The sequence below is a fragment of the Schistocerca nitens genome, chromosome 2, assembly GCF_023898315.1.
Source record: "Schistocerca nitens isolate TAMUIC-IGC-003100 chromosome 2, iqSchNite1.1, whole genome shotgun sequence".
Classification (NCBI taxonomy): Eukaryota; Metazoa; Arthropoda; class Insecta; order Orthoptera; family Acrididae; genus Schistocerca; species Schistocerca nitens.
Window position 1 is genome coordinate 480,056,919 of NC_064615.1, and position 14,814 is coordinate 480,071,732.

Below are 14,814 nucleotides of genomic sequence, written 5' to 3' on the forward strand. Positions count from 1 at the left end.
ATTATGATTTTATCATTCAGATACTTCATTGTTATGTATTCCCCTTAATGGAAGCTGTAATGATAATATTTTACTTATTAAACAAGTGCTGATCTTATAAAAATCTGGTACAAGATTTGTTAACAGTTTGAGTATGTGTAATAGGAAAGGCAGAAACACAAAGAACTTCAGAAGTTAATTCCACCTTCTCCAGTCTGGAAAATTATGAAAATTTTATTATTGTCTTCTTTTAAATTTTCCTTTTTTTTCTTCTCTTCTCGCCCTTTATTCCTGCTATCCTGTGAATAATGGCTAAGCAAAGGGTTGCACGTAATTGTAATTCAATATGAGACCTGTATCATGTTTCATAGGAGGATATAGAACAGACCAAACTTAACAGTATATCGGCACTGACTTGATTACATGTGGCCAAGCAGGATCAAGCTCATTTTAACTATTTGAAAACTTTTAAGTAGCAATAACTATTTTCTGGTACCATAGTTAATCTACATTTGTTTTTACCTCATTACAATATTATGATTGGCCCGTATGTAATTAAGATTGAATTCCAGTGGTCTAAAACATTTGACCTACAAGATAAAAGAGGTACTGGTACACAGTTCTTAATCTTCAGCATCCTCTTCAACAGCCTTCAGAACTATAACTTACTATAATTCTAATGCTGACTGAGGTCTATCAGTGTAGAATATTTGAATTTATTAATCACTTAAATTTTAAATCACATAATTACTTCAATTACTACATCTTAGACTGCAATAAGCAACTAATAGTTTGCAAATATAAGATTGTATTCCTAGCACAAATCACACATATTTATATAATCCAATGTCTAACAGTTATTGTTTCACTGTGCATGACTGTGTTCCTAGTGAAATATTTCATTAGATCAATATCATACCAATCACATAATTGACAATAGCAAGAGCAGTTTGCAAAAGTATCTCTATTCCATATTTGACTGCTTTTGAGAGAATTTGTATCAATATGTTGCCCAGAATAGGTGCAAATGATCAAAAACCATCAATAATCTTCATCTAAAAGTGGCTAAAACTTTAATAAATAAACTGTTGAATTTTTTCAGCTTTCATGCAGCATTATATATAAAGATTTTATGTCATTAAGAAATTTATCCCTATTTTTGGTCTTAACTATCATCTTGTGTTTTTTTTTTTTTTTTTTTTTTTTTTTTTTTTTTTTTTTTTGTTCAGTCTGAGGACTGACTTGATGCAGCTCTCTACACTAGTCTATCCTGTGTAAGTCACTTCATCTCTGCATACCTACTGATTCTTTCATCCACTTCAACCTGCTCACTGTATCCACACCTTGGTCTCCCACTACAACTTTTAACCCTCATATTTCCCTCCAATACTAAATTCTTGATTCCTTGATGCCTCAGGAAGTGTCCTATCAACCAAACACTTCTTTTAGTCTGGTTGTGCTTATTTTTCTTTTTTTCCCTAATTCGTTCAGTACCTTCGCATTAATTATCACATCTACCCATTTACTTTTTTCCATTTTTCTGCAAATAATAATCTTAAACTTTCTTCCATGACAGAATATTTCAAAGGCTTCTATTATCCTTCTTGTCTATGCTGCTAATAGACCACATTTTACTTCCATATAAGGCTACAATTAAGGCAAATACTTTTGGAAAAGACTTTCAAATGTTTAAATTTACGGTAGGTGTTAACATATTTCTATTTTTTATTGCTATTACAAGCCTTCATTTTATATACTCTTTATTCCTGCCATCATCAGTTATTTTGCTCCCCAAATAACAAAATTTATATACTACTTTCAGTATTCCACTGCCCAATTTATTTCTCTCGGCATCACCTGATTTAATTCAACTACATTCAATGCCCTTGTCTTACTTCTTTTATGTTCATCCGATACAATGTACTAATCTTAAAAGTCATTTGCTATCTCTCACAAAATTACAATGAGATTGACAAATCTCAAAGTTTTTATTCTTTCTATCCGTCCAAATTTGTCTTTGGTTTCCTTTAGTGCTTGATTTACACACTGAATGAATAATATAGTGGACAGGCTACAACCTAGCCTCACTCTCTTGTCCACCACTGTCTTGTCATGTCGATTATGTTCAAGTTGCAGATAACATTTTACTCCCTGTTGGAACCAAATCTGGTCTTCCTGCAGGTCAGCTTCTGCCAGTTTTTCCATTCTTCTGTAAATAATTTCTGTTAATATATTAGAACCATGACTTCTGAAGCTGCCGTCTTCATAATTTCAAAGAATGTACTTCAGCCAACCTTTGTAAAAGCTGCTATCTTTAGTATTTATCTCCTGAGAGCTATCAGTTCCTCTTCTATAGAATTTTTTTACCTATTTCAGCCAGTCATTGCTTAGTGCTTGCTTTGAAACTTCCAACAAACACTTGTTATTTCAACTTATTAAGGTCCCATATCCTTAAATTCGTAGATTTATGCAGTTTCTTTGACTTTAATCTACATTTAACAACTTACTAATTATTATTAGAATCCACATCTGCTCCCAAAAATGCTTTGCAGTTTCAAATATGGTTTTGAAATCTCTATCTACCATTAAATAATCTACCTGAAACCTTCCACTGTCTCTAGGTCTCACTTAAATGTACAATCTCCTTTCATGATTCTTAAACCAAAGGAGTTAAGCTGTTCTATGTGCAAAGTTCTATCAGGTGGCTTCCACTTTCATTCCTTTCCACCAGTCCTCATTTTATGACTATTCTCCTTCTCTTCCTGTTCTTACTATCAAATTCCAGTTCCTCATCTCCTTTAACATAATGAGTAATTTTATTTTATTTGTTTATTTATCTATCCACAGACATTTTAAAATGTATGGATGTTGTCAGTTTGTGTACATTCATATATTTATAGAGTTTGTTGTTACATTTAGTTAAACATTGTGGCATATAAGTTATTTACAATCATTTTTGTTCCTTATCAAAATGTTACATATAGTTAAATATTGTGAAACAAAAGTTATTTACAATCATTTAGTACTAAGTAATTCACTTATATTATAAAAGCAGTGTTCCTGAAAAAACAATTTAAGATTTTTCCTAAAGCGGTACATGTTATCTGTTTTTTTTTTTTTTTTTCTGTGGCAGTTTATTATTACCTTCATACAAGAAGCTATTTTCAGTCTTATGTTTATTCTTCCTGTCTAGGTGAAGACAGTGCCTTGTTCTTGTTCTATAGTTATGAAAACTGCTATTTGTGCTATAATTTTCTATATTTTTCTTGCTGTACACTATGGTTTGGAATATAAATTCACAAGGAACAATTAGAATTTCTAACATTTTGAAAAGTTCTCTGCAGTGGGCCTGCTTACTGCTTTTCGTTATAATTCTTACTGCTCTCATTTGCATTTTAAATACTGTTTGTAAATTCTGAGCACTCTTTCCCCAGAAAATAATACCATAACTGATTACTGAATGAACATAACTAAAGTATACAGTTCTCAAACATTCATTACTGCATGTGGATACAAGGAGTGCATAACATGTTGTGGATATCTTTTTTGAGAGTTTCATAGCATGTTCGTTCCACTTCATTTGGCTGTCAATGTGCAACCCTAAGAATTTTGTTGTAGGTACATCATCTATGGAGGTGTTATCTAGTTTTAAATTTAAGAGACTCTCTTTCCTGTTCATTCTAAAGCATATTGTATTTGTTTTCTGTATGTTGAGAGTTACTTTGGTTTCCTGAGGTCATTTGTGAACATCCCTCAGCACTTCAGTAGAATTTTCCAGCATTTGTGCTGGTGTCTTACTGATGATTACTATGTTCCTGTCATCAGCAAACAATATCTTCTCTCCATGGCTAATATGTTGTGGGGAATGATTTATATACACCAGAAACAATACTGGGCCCAGTACACATCCTTGGGGGACCCCAATATTGATATATTGTGGATCAGATATATGTTTCTCAATGTACTTTGATCCACTGAAGATATGTGTGATCTCTACTGAGTGTACTCTGTTTTCTAGATATGAACGAAACCATTTGAGAATCACTCCCCTTACTCCTAGTGCCTCTAACTTATGCGACAGCTTTTGGTGGTCAACTGTATAAAATACCTTAGACAGGTCTAGAAAAAGGCCAGTTACATAGGTATTCTCATCTAGTGCTTCTAAAACTGTTTTGGAGATTGTGCTATTGCAGATTCTGTACCTCTACCAGGCCTGAAACCATGCTGGTCATTGCAGATGAGGATGAATTTACTTAGATAGCTCATAAGCGTGTTTTTCATTATTATTTCTATCACTTCGGAAAAGCATGACAATAGGGCTATTGGTCTGTAGTTCTCAACGTTTTCTATGTCAGCTTTCTTGTGAACTGCTAAGATTTTGGCATGCTTTAGATAGTCAGGGAAGCAACCAGTTTTGAAGGATTCATTTATGATTTCTGTTAGTGGAGCTTTGATACCATTTGTGCATTTTTTCAGCACACACATTGGGATTTCATCTAAACCTGGCGAGTTTTTGTTCTTTAATTGCCTTACAGCATTGCATACTTCCTCCTCAGTAGTTGGAAGAAATACCATTGAGTTTGCTATATGCTTCTGTATTGGTTGATTAGCACGTTTTGGAAAATTTTTCTGTAACTTCATTGCAGTGCTGCTAAAGTAGGTATGCACATAATTTGCTAATTCTTTCGGGTTACTTTCTAAGTTTTCCTTGTTCTTGATTTGCGTGTTTGTACCTCTTTGCTTCACAGTTCCTGTTTCTTGTATCACTACAGCCCATGTAACTTTACTTTTCTTATTTGCTAAATTTATGAACCTATCATTGGCTGATTTTTTTGCAGAGTTGTTCCTGTAGATCCTTTTGTAGTTTTTGTAGTAGTGCAAAAAAACTGGATCACTATCGTCCTTTTTAATGAAGTTTAGGTATTTACAAGTTTGAGCACATTTTCTAATTCCTTTAGTAATCCATTTATTGTTGGTGTGTGTTCCAATAGGAATTAATGCTTTGGGGAATGTTTCTTCAAATTTTAATTTAAGCTCAGACATAAAATTGGAGAATTTGCTATTCACTTTAGTTTCTATATATACTCCTTCCCAACTTTAATGTGGTAACTTTAAGGAAAACTCTTGCAAAGCTGATGGAGAGCAGACTCTTTTATATACATGCAGTTTTTATTCTTTTTTTACACAAGCTTTTACTTTTATAATCTGACATACACTCCTGGAAATGGAAAAAAGAACACATTGACACCGGTGCGTCAGACCCACCATACTTGCTCCGGACACTGCGAGAGGGCTGTACAAGCAATGATCACACGCACGGCACAGCGGACACACCAGGAACCGCGGTGTTGGCCATCGAATGGCGCTAGCTGTGCAGCATTTGTGCACCGCTGCCGTCAGTGTCAGCCAGTTTGCCGTGGCATACGGCGCTCCATCGCAGTCTTTAACACTGGTAGCATGCCGCGACAGCATGGACGTGAACCGTATGTGCAGTTGACGGACTTTGAGTGAGGCCGTATAGTGGGCATGCGGGAGGCCGGGTGGACGTACCGCCGAATTGCTCAACACGTGGGGCGTGAGGTCTCCACAGTACATAGACGTTGTCGCCAGTGGTCGGCGGAAGGTGCACGTGCCCGTCGACCTGGGACCAGACCGCAGCGACGCACGGATGCACGCCAAGACCGTAGGATCCTATGCAGTGCCGTAGGGGACCGCACCACCACTTCCCAGTAAATTAGGGACACTGTTGCTCCTGGGGTATCGGCGAGGACCATTCGCAACCATCTCCATGAAGCTGGGCTACGGTCCCGCACACCGTTAGGCCGTCTTCCGCTCGCGCCCAACATCGTGCAGCCCGCCTCCAGTGGTGTCGCGACAGGCGTGAATGGAGGGACGAATGGAGACGTGTCGTCTTCAGCGATGAGAGTCGCTTCTGCCTTGGTGCCAATGATGGTCGTATGCGTGTTTGGCGCCGTGCAGGTGAGCGCCACAATCTGGACTGCATACGACCGAGGCACACAGGGCCAACAACTGGCATCATGGTGTGGGGAGCGATCTCCTACTCTGGCCGTACACCACTGGTGATCGTCGAGGGGACACTGAATAGTGCACGGTACATCCAAACCGTCATCGAACCCATCGTTCTACCATTCCTAGACCGGCAAGGGAACTTGCTGTTCCAACAGGACAATGCACGTCCGCATGTATCCCGTGCCACCCAACGTGCTCTAGAAGGTGTAAGTCAACTACCCTGGCCAGCAAGATCTCCGGATCTGTCCCCCATTGAGCATGTTTGGGACTGGATGAAGCGTTGTCTCACGCGGTCTGCACGTCCAGCACGAACGCTGGTCCAACTGAGGCGCCAGGTGGAAATGGCATGGCAAGCCGTTCCACAGGACTACATCCAGCATCTCTACGATCGTCTCCATGGGAGAATAGCAGCCTGCATTGCTGCGAAAGGTGGATATACACTGTACTAGTGCCGACATTGTGCATGCTCTGTTGCCTGTGTCTATGTGCCTGTGGTTCTGTCAGTGTGATCATGTGATGTATCTGACCCCAGGAATGTGTCAATAAAGTTTCCCCTTCCTGGGACAATGAATTCACGGTGTTCTTATTTCAATTTCCAGGAGTGTAGATGGTCAGACAGTCCCAGATTTTTAACAAGTACATCACAATTTTCTCTGCCTACATCTGTAGCTACATGGTCAATGGTAGATGATGAGTGTGTGATTTTATCTCATCATACTTTTCTTTCAATGTCTTCATCATCTGAGGAGTTAGTAGACATAAAAATCTTTATTGCTGAGGTGGATTTTAGCTTTTTGTCTATCTTGCCTATGATAGTGTGTTCACTATATGTACATAGTAAAAAATAAAATTGTCGAACAGCCACAAGTCACATATAATTTCCTCTACTATCAGTTTCGCTTCTCAGGTGTGATCAACTTCAGAACTGTTGGAAATTACAATTTGTTAAATAAAACCACTGATCCTACTTGCAGCACAATAACACACATTTAGCAGCCAATGACCACACGTTAAATATACCTACCTATGTACAATGTCAATGTCATACATAGACTGGAGTAAGTCAGCTGTTTTACAGTTGTCATAAATTCTGTGGCTAATTGCAATCAAAGATGAACCAGTGTATCACTTCTTGTTGGGTGAGGAAAAACTCTATAGATATACACATCAGTGGGAAACTACTCATTGAGATTGTGATACACAAAAAACCATAACCTTCAACTGAGACAAACCACCACTGTTTTTATGGGCATTAATGCAATATATGAATGGCATTCAATAGGTAATGCAACATATTTTTTTTCTGAAAGCTGGTTCATTTTATTCAGGGCCCAATATGCCATATTATTCCCCATTCTTTTAGCTACAAAACCCTATTTTTCAGCATAATCTCTGTTCAGTGAGACAGCCTTACACTGCCTTACTGGGAGGGCCTGTATGTCTGCATGGTACCACTCTACTGGTCGATATTGTAGCCAACATTGTGCTGCATCAGTAACCTCCCCATCATCTCTGTCCTGCTTCCCATGGACTGCATCCTTCATTGGGCCAAACCGTTGGAAGGTGCAGGATCGGCCTGCATAGTGGATGAGGAACAACAGCCAATGACATTTTGTGAGCTCCTCTCAGGCGTGCAGACTTGTGTGAGGCTTTGCATTGTCCAGTTGAGCAGCAAGGTGTTTGATTGTGATCTGTTGATCGCCTTGAATGAGGGTGTCCGCACATTCCAACATTGCAGGAGTCACAGTTGCAAGCAGCCTGCAATATGGACAGTTTCACACGACATGGACAGTTTCACACGAGCTTGTTGCAATGATGACAAACCCCTTGCCCAATGACTCAGCATCCTTTTTCCCACTGCCAGGTCTCTGTAGGCATTCTGCAAGCATCTATAAACATTGGTAATGCTTGGGTCTTCTGCTAAGAGAAACTCTATGACAGGTCATAAAATAAAGGCTTTCATGACTGGATGTCTCAGCTGCCAAGAATTCTTCTGGGTAATGTGGCCATTGTCCATGGAACTCTTCTATCCATGACGTTTCATCTAAAGCTACGTTGGACATCTTCGGAGGTGCTCCTGGTTGTGCTGAGTCTTGCCGACTGACGAGTCAGACATCAAAGAACTGCCTAAATACCGTGGAAAGTGGCCATGGTCTCGGTTTCACATGACAGCAGAGATAAACCTTGTCGAGGATAAAATATAATATATAACTATCGATCATAGTATGTCAAAGATAAAAACTTCTCATCAATTCTGTAACACCACTTCCATATATCGCTGAGTTTCATAGCTTCTTCTTTTCTGTTAAAATTATCCCCATGTTTATATATTTTGATGGCTTCTCTGTATAGTTGTGGATAATAGTTCATCGTAGTACATAAAACTTCAGTTTCCAAAAATTTCATTACGTGATCACCCGACTGAAAAGCATGTTCCATCATGGTTGACCTGTCTATTTTCCCTAGTCAGCAAAGAATTTTATGTTCCTTCAACTGTGTATTCATACTTCTCTTTGTAGTTCCAATTTTGGCCCCTACCACATGTACACAGAATCTTGTATACACCACTTGCAGAGAGTGACGTTTATCCTTTTCAGACCAACTAAGAAAATAGGACAAGCACTTTGTTCCGTTAAAGATAAACGTCCCCCTCTGTCTGCAAGTGGTGTATACAAGATTCTGTGTACATGCAGTAGGGTCTACATTGGAATTACAAAGAGAAGTGTGAATATATGGTTGAAGGAACATAAAAGTCTTTGCTGACTAGGGAAAACAGACAAGTCAGCCGTGGTGGAACATGCTATTCAGTCAGGTGATCACATAGTGAAATTTTTGGAAACTGAAGTTTTATGTACTATGATGAACTATTATCCACAGCTATATAGAGAAGCCATCAAAATATGTAAACAAGGGGATAATTTTAAAAGAAAAGAAGAAGCAATGAAATTCAGTGATATATGGACAGTGGTGCTACTGAATCAATGAGAAGTTTTTATCTTTGATGTACTATGATGGATAGTTATATATTATATTTTATCCTTGACAAGGTTTATCTCTGCTATCAGTTGAAATCCAGACCATGCCCACTTTCCACGGTATTTAGGCCGTTCTTCAATGTCCGACTCACCAGTCGGCAAGACTCAGCACAACCAGGAGTACCTCCACAGATGTCCAACATAGCTTTGGACAAAATGTCAGCGATAGAAGAGCTCCATGGACAATGGCCATACAACCTGGAAGAATTCTCCGTCTATGACAAGTCTCTGCTTGAAATGCATGTGTCTTACAGGCCACATTTTGAAGGCTACTTATAGTGCTCCCACATATAGGAATTTGATGAAACTATATGGTCTGAAGCAAAAATATTTTCTGATTTCCCAAAAAAAAAAAAAAAATTCTGCATTTTTCTGCTGAAATAGGCAGACAAAAAAAGTATTGCATTGTTTATTGAAATCCCCTCGTAGAAGGGTAGGTAATTATATACATGTATCTGGTAGTGGCAATGCTTAGATTCTAAATTTGATTATGCTGTAAAATACTTTTAAAAGGCTTATAGAAACAACTCTGTTTTGACAGAAGTGCATTTTAGTGCACTCAAAATTATTGAATTAAAGTTCATATTACTACAACATCCACTGCTTTCAATAAGTTCAATAAGTCCTTAGAAAAAGTTATAAAATTGATTATTTTGAGAATTCTTTTTCTAATTTTTCAGCATAATTCCCTTTTACCTCTATGCACTTTTCCAAGTGTTGGTCCAACTTTATTAAGCTTGCCAGACAGAAGGACTTTGGAACGTCTGCAAAATAGGCATCAGTTTGGGCAGTGACCATCTCGTTCGATGTGAACCGTCGTCTGCCAAGCCAGTTTTTCAAGTTTGAAAGTGAAAAAGAAAGTCACTGGGTGCCAAATCTAGTGAAAGCAGTGGATGTTGTAGTAATATGAACTTTAATTCCATAATTTTGGCTATCAAAGCTATACATTGTTTTGATGGAAGGGAATCTCTTTTTTCTTTTGGCAGAGGATCTTTTTCTTTTTCAAATGAGGACTTTTTTCTTGATTTATTTGCTCAACCAGTGCAATAACAATGCATAATACTCTCCATTTGTTGTTTGTCCCTTTTTTGAGTAATTGACATACTGATTTTGCATGTGTCGCAAAAAACCGCCCAATTTCACCATCTTCAGCTTCTTTGGAGACCATTTATCTTTAAATACCCACTGTTTTGCTTGTTCCTCAGTCTCTAGAGTGTAGTACTGCATCCATGTTTTGTCTACAGCTATGTATTAATTCAGACGCCCAGCAGGATTTCACGGCAGAAGTGCCAAAACAGCTTCAATGTCATACACACAGTTGTGTTTATTCTCCACTGAGAGCGAACGTGGCATCTGTCTTGTTGCAGAGAGGTTTTCCACCCAATTTCTCATGCAAAATTGAAAACATTGTACATTGTGATATGCCTGATTCGTTGATCACTCAAAACCATATCATGTATTTTGCCAATCATTTCGGGGGTGATCACTTCTACCACATATCCTGAATGCTGTTCATCCTTTGTGGATGCATGGCCACATTTAAACTTATGTACCAAATCATAAACAACAGCAAACACAGGAACAGATGTGCAGTGAACTTCATCCAATTCATATTTGATCTGTTTTGGTGTTAAGCTTTTAAATTAGAAGTGTTTAATCACAGCTTACAGCTCACTTTTTTCCATGTTGCAAAATAAACACAAGCTTCTTGCTGCAATTGACTGGGATAATGAAACCACATGTTGGCTGCAGTTTCAACTTTATCTGTCGTCTAGCAACAGATGATGATTACTAACAACAAACTGTTTTGATACTACAACCACCATCTCTTAGATTTTCTGATGACTTATTGAACATCCCTTGTGTTAAAATACAAATTTGATAAAAATGGGATGACCCATCAAACAACAGTATTGTATGATACCATGCTTGTTGGTCATCAACTTACAGTATGTCTGTAAACTTCTGTTTTATAGGTATAGATGGGCTCCAAACTATTCATATTTAAGCAAGATGACAAGAACTAAGATCATTCATAGTGGCACTGATGGCATCATATATGCCATTCTTCTTCAATGATTATTGGATGTAACTGTCTACAATTATTATTTATTAATGGTTACACAAACTAGAATAACCAGATCCCATTGTGGTACTGTATGGTGCAATTTTAACAAAACATTGAAAATCGTCGGCGCATAAATGTTGATCTTGTGAATAGTGATAAGCACTTAACAGAATGCTTTTTATCTGGATATCTATAGGTGAGTGGCAAGAACCAAGAATAAACATAATGATATTGACAGAGTAATAAGTGCTGTAATTTCTTAATGTTCATTGCGTACAACTCATAATAATTAATGTACAAGATGTGGCTATAAAATAACGGGACTGACGCTGTCACAGAGTAAGTAAATCTGTGCCAAAGATGAACAAACAATAACTGTGAAGCGTGAAACCTTCTCAGTCAAATGTGGCATCTCTGACATCTGTAGACAAACAATTATGGCTGTGGCCTTTGGTTGTGTAAGAGTTATTTGTTTCTTTGCTGAAAAAATGATAAATGTAATAATAGACCAATGAATTTTCATGAAGTTTCACATGAAACATGGAAAAACTGCTACTGAAACCTATCTTTTACTAAAATAAGTGTATGGCAAAGGCTTTTTATTGCTACATGAGTTTTTGAGTAGTTCAAGCATTTCAAAGACGGCCAAGATGCCACTGAACATAACACACACCCTTCAACATCAAAAAGTGGATGAAAATATCAAAAACATGGGTAATCTGATCCAATCCAACCATCAGCTGAATATTTGATTGATTGCTGAAACTTCAGAAAGTGAAACAAAATGTATAAGGCAATTTTTACATTATCAATTTAACAAGAGAAAAGTGTGTGCAAAATTGCTGCTGAAAATTCTCACAATAAAAAAAAAAAATTCTTTGGAAGAGTGCAGATGTAACAAATTTTGGTTTCTCACTTATGATCTGGAGACTAAGTGCCATTCCATTCATTGAGAGGGCCCAACTTCACGTAGAGTGAAAAAAGCTCAAATGAGCAAGTCAGGATTCAATGTGATGATGATAGTTTTATTAATATTCATGGAGTTGTATATCTCCACAGGGTTCCCGCAGGTCAGACTATTAATTGAGGTTAATGCTCAACTCCATAAAAAATAAGAAAAAAATGCAAGTTGTGGAAGAACAAGTCATGGGATCTGCATCAAACAGTGCACCAGCTCTTACTGCATTGTTTGTTAAGAGGTTTCCAGCACAGCAAAGTACAGCATTCCAGTGTTAGACCACCCACCTTATACACCTGACCTAGCACCATGCAACTTTTATCTGCCCCCCCCCCCTCCCCCAATGTCAAATCTGCATTAAAAGGAACAGAATTTCAGTCACTGCACCAGTGAAAGAAAAAGTGGTGTGCAATGCCAAACAGCTCACATAGGAAGACTTCCAGCACTATTTCTTTCAATGGAAAATTCACATGGAACACTGTAGAGATGGGAGAAGGGGAGAATATTGAGGGTGGCAGTAACTAAATATGTATGTTTTTGAAATAAAATGTTTTACAGCTATAGTCTCATTATTTTATAGCCAACCTCATACACCAATGATTACAGAATTTTAAACTGAGGCCTCCTTAAAGTTATGAGAAGACTATTTTTGTCTAAAGTGTGATTCCATCATGTTATAAAACTGCACCACAGGAGCTGGTAATGAAGGAAGATACATACAACTTGTGGTTGCTCCACAGTTTTATTTCTTATGGTCACTGTTCATCCTGCAAGTGATGCCAACTCCTGATGTTTGCAGTAGTTGACTGCATTTTTATCTTCTTAGTAGAACTACACCTGCATTACAGTTATTTAATTTTGTATTGCTAACGCTGTACTTACTTGGCCAGAAATCATTTTCTTCTTGCCATCAAACTTCATTAGTTATCACTATACATAATGTATTTCTATCCATGTCAGCTTTCAAATTCTCTAACCTATTTGCCAAACTGAGAAATTTAACATGTCATACTCTAATCTGCAGAACACCAGATTTGTTTTCATTGACAACAACATTGTCCTGAGTTGTCTTTGCTGGAGATATAAATGGTGGATATTTTACCTCTGGAATATTGTACCTAAAAGCATGTCATCATCATTAAATCATACAACAGAGCTGAGTACGCTCAACAAACATAATTGTTGAAGTTTCCTCTTGATTCTGGCCATGCTACCAAGACCATGTTAGAATCAGTCATCATTTGAATAGTTGCCTCTGTAACATTTTCTCTTTGATGACTAAGATGTTTTTTCTCCTTTTCTTGTTTGTTGAATGTCCCTAATTCCAAAACACATATGTACTCCTATTATGAATGATGTTTCTTCCACCAATAAATTATGAAAATCATTATGAATTAATCTTGAATGCTACTTATTAACAGTGATCAACTCTCCATTATACAAACGCCTCAAAATATACATTTTTGATAAAACTGTGTGCCACAAATGAACTCTGTAAAAGTGAAACATTCTTTGCATCCTAACTCTCCCATAACATACCAAGTCTGGCACATTATCCCCCTAATTTTCCAAGCTGTTGGTGTCAACAATTATATTACATTCATTACATTTAAGTGCATCATATCCTCACATAACCCCATCAAAAATAAAACTTTTCATGCAAATTTAAATGAGAAATAATATTTGGATTAAAAGTTCAAAAAATTCAAATTAAAAAAATGGAGCATAGTACTGGTGTTAGCTAATCATTGCCTATAAATAGTCACATTTAGTTCATTATTAATTGTTCCAGCAATCAAGAAGCAGCAACTGTTAGTGAGTGACAAACTGGTAGCTTGTCACATACCAAATGTCATAACTGTATGTGTGATTGAGTAATTATACACTAACTGCAAAAAAACACGTATGAGAAAGATCTGTTACCTTATTGAAGCAAAATGCTAAGTCATCTGATAAAAATAATGTTAACTACTGTACAAATTGCATTAACACAACCATAATTTTTATGTAAAAAAGAATGCACAGCATTTAATTACTGTACATGTTCCATCATAGCTTGACTCATAGTGCAATAATGTACATAAGTCTTTCTGTAAAATGAGATAAGTTGAATAAAAATAATAACAAGTGTGTACTAAACCTATATATTACTGCTTAAGTACTTACTTTAAACAAAAGTACTGAAAGAGAGCAAATAAACTGTACATGTACAGCCTACTGTAGTGTAGTATTGTGTAAATAGTGCATTATTGCCTCTGTATTGTGCTGACTCATTAAGAGTGACTTTAAAAATTGACGTAACATGCCGATAGAGAAATACAATTTACTCAAATGTAACTGGGTACTTGTAAATCAAATCAGGTATATTCATTTTCACAATTAAACAGATGAGTGAAAGTAGTATAATATTTAGGTGCAGTGTAACTGACATTTGTCCACCGTTGAACAAGTGTCACCATCCTAAGGTAGCAAACACAGATTGTGTAGTAAGTAGACAAATTGTTTCTAACTGTATAAGTAAAAGAAATGGATTCTGTGTACATGCAGGAAATGCAACTACATCAAACAGGTAGGTCTATACATGTAACACATATAATTTTGGTACCAGTATTGTATGACTACCAAAACAGTTTTCACTGGCAAGCATATTTATGTCAGTATACATCTAAGTAGCCCAAACGCCTCAAAATACACATTTTTGATAAAACTGTGTGCCACAAATTAACTCTGTGAAAGTGAAACAG

At 37.1% G+C, this 14,814-nt stretch overlaps 1 long non-coding RNA gene across 3 annotated transcripts in view; it reads left to right on the forward strand.

Moving 5' to 3' along the window:
* Window positions 1-14,194, forward strand: part of LOC126236404 (uncharacterized) — a 56,563-nt gene extending 42,369 nt beyond the window's left edge. For 2 of the 3 annotated variants that reach the window (XR_007544906.1, XR_007544905.1), the window contains exon 5: window positions 11,021-12,202. This is a non-coding gene — a long non-coding RNA (uncharacterized LOC126236404). Of the gene's footprint in view, window positions 1-11,020; window positions 12,203-13,862 lie in introns of those variants that run through there. The other variant, XR_007544907.1, reaches the window with a different exon arrangement.
* The last annotated feature ends 620 nt before the right edge of the window (window positions 14,195-14,814 follow it).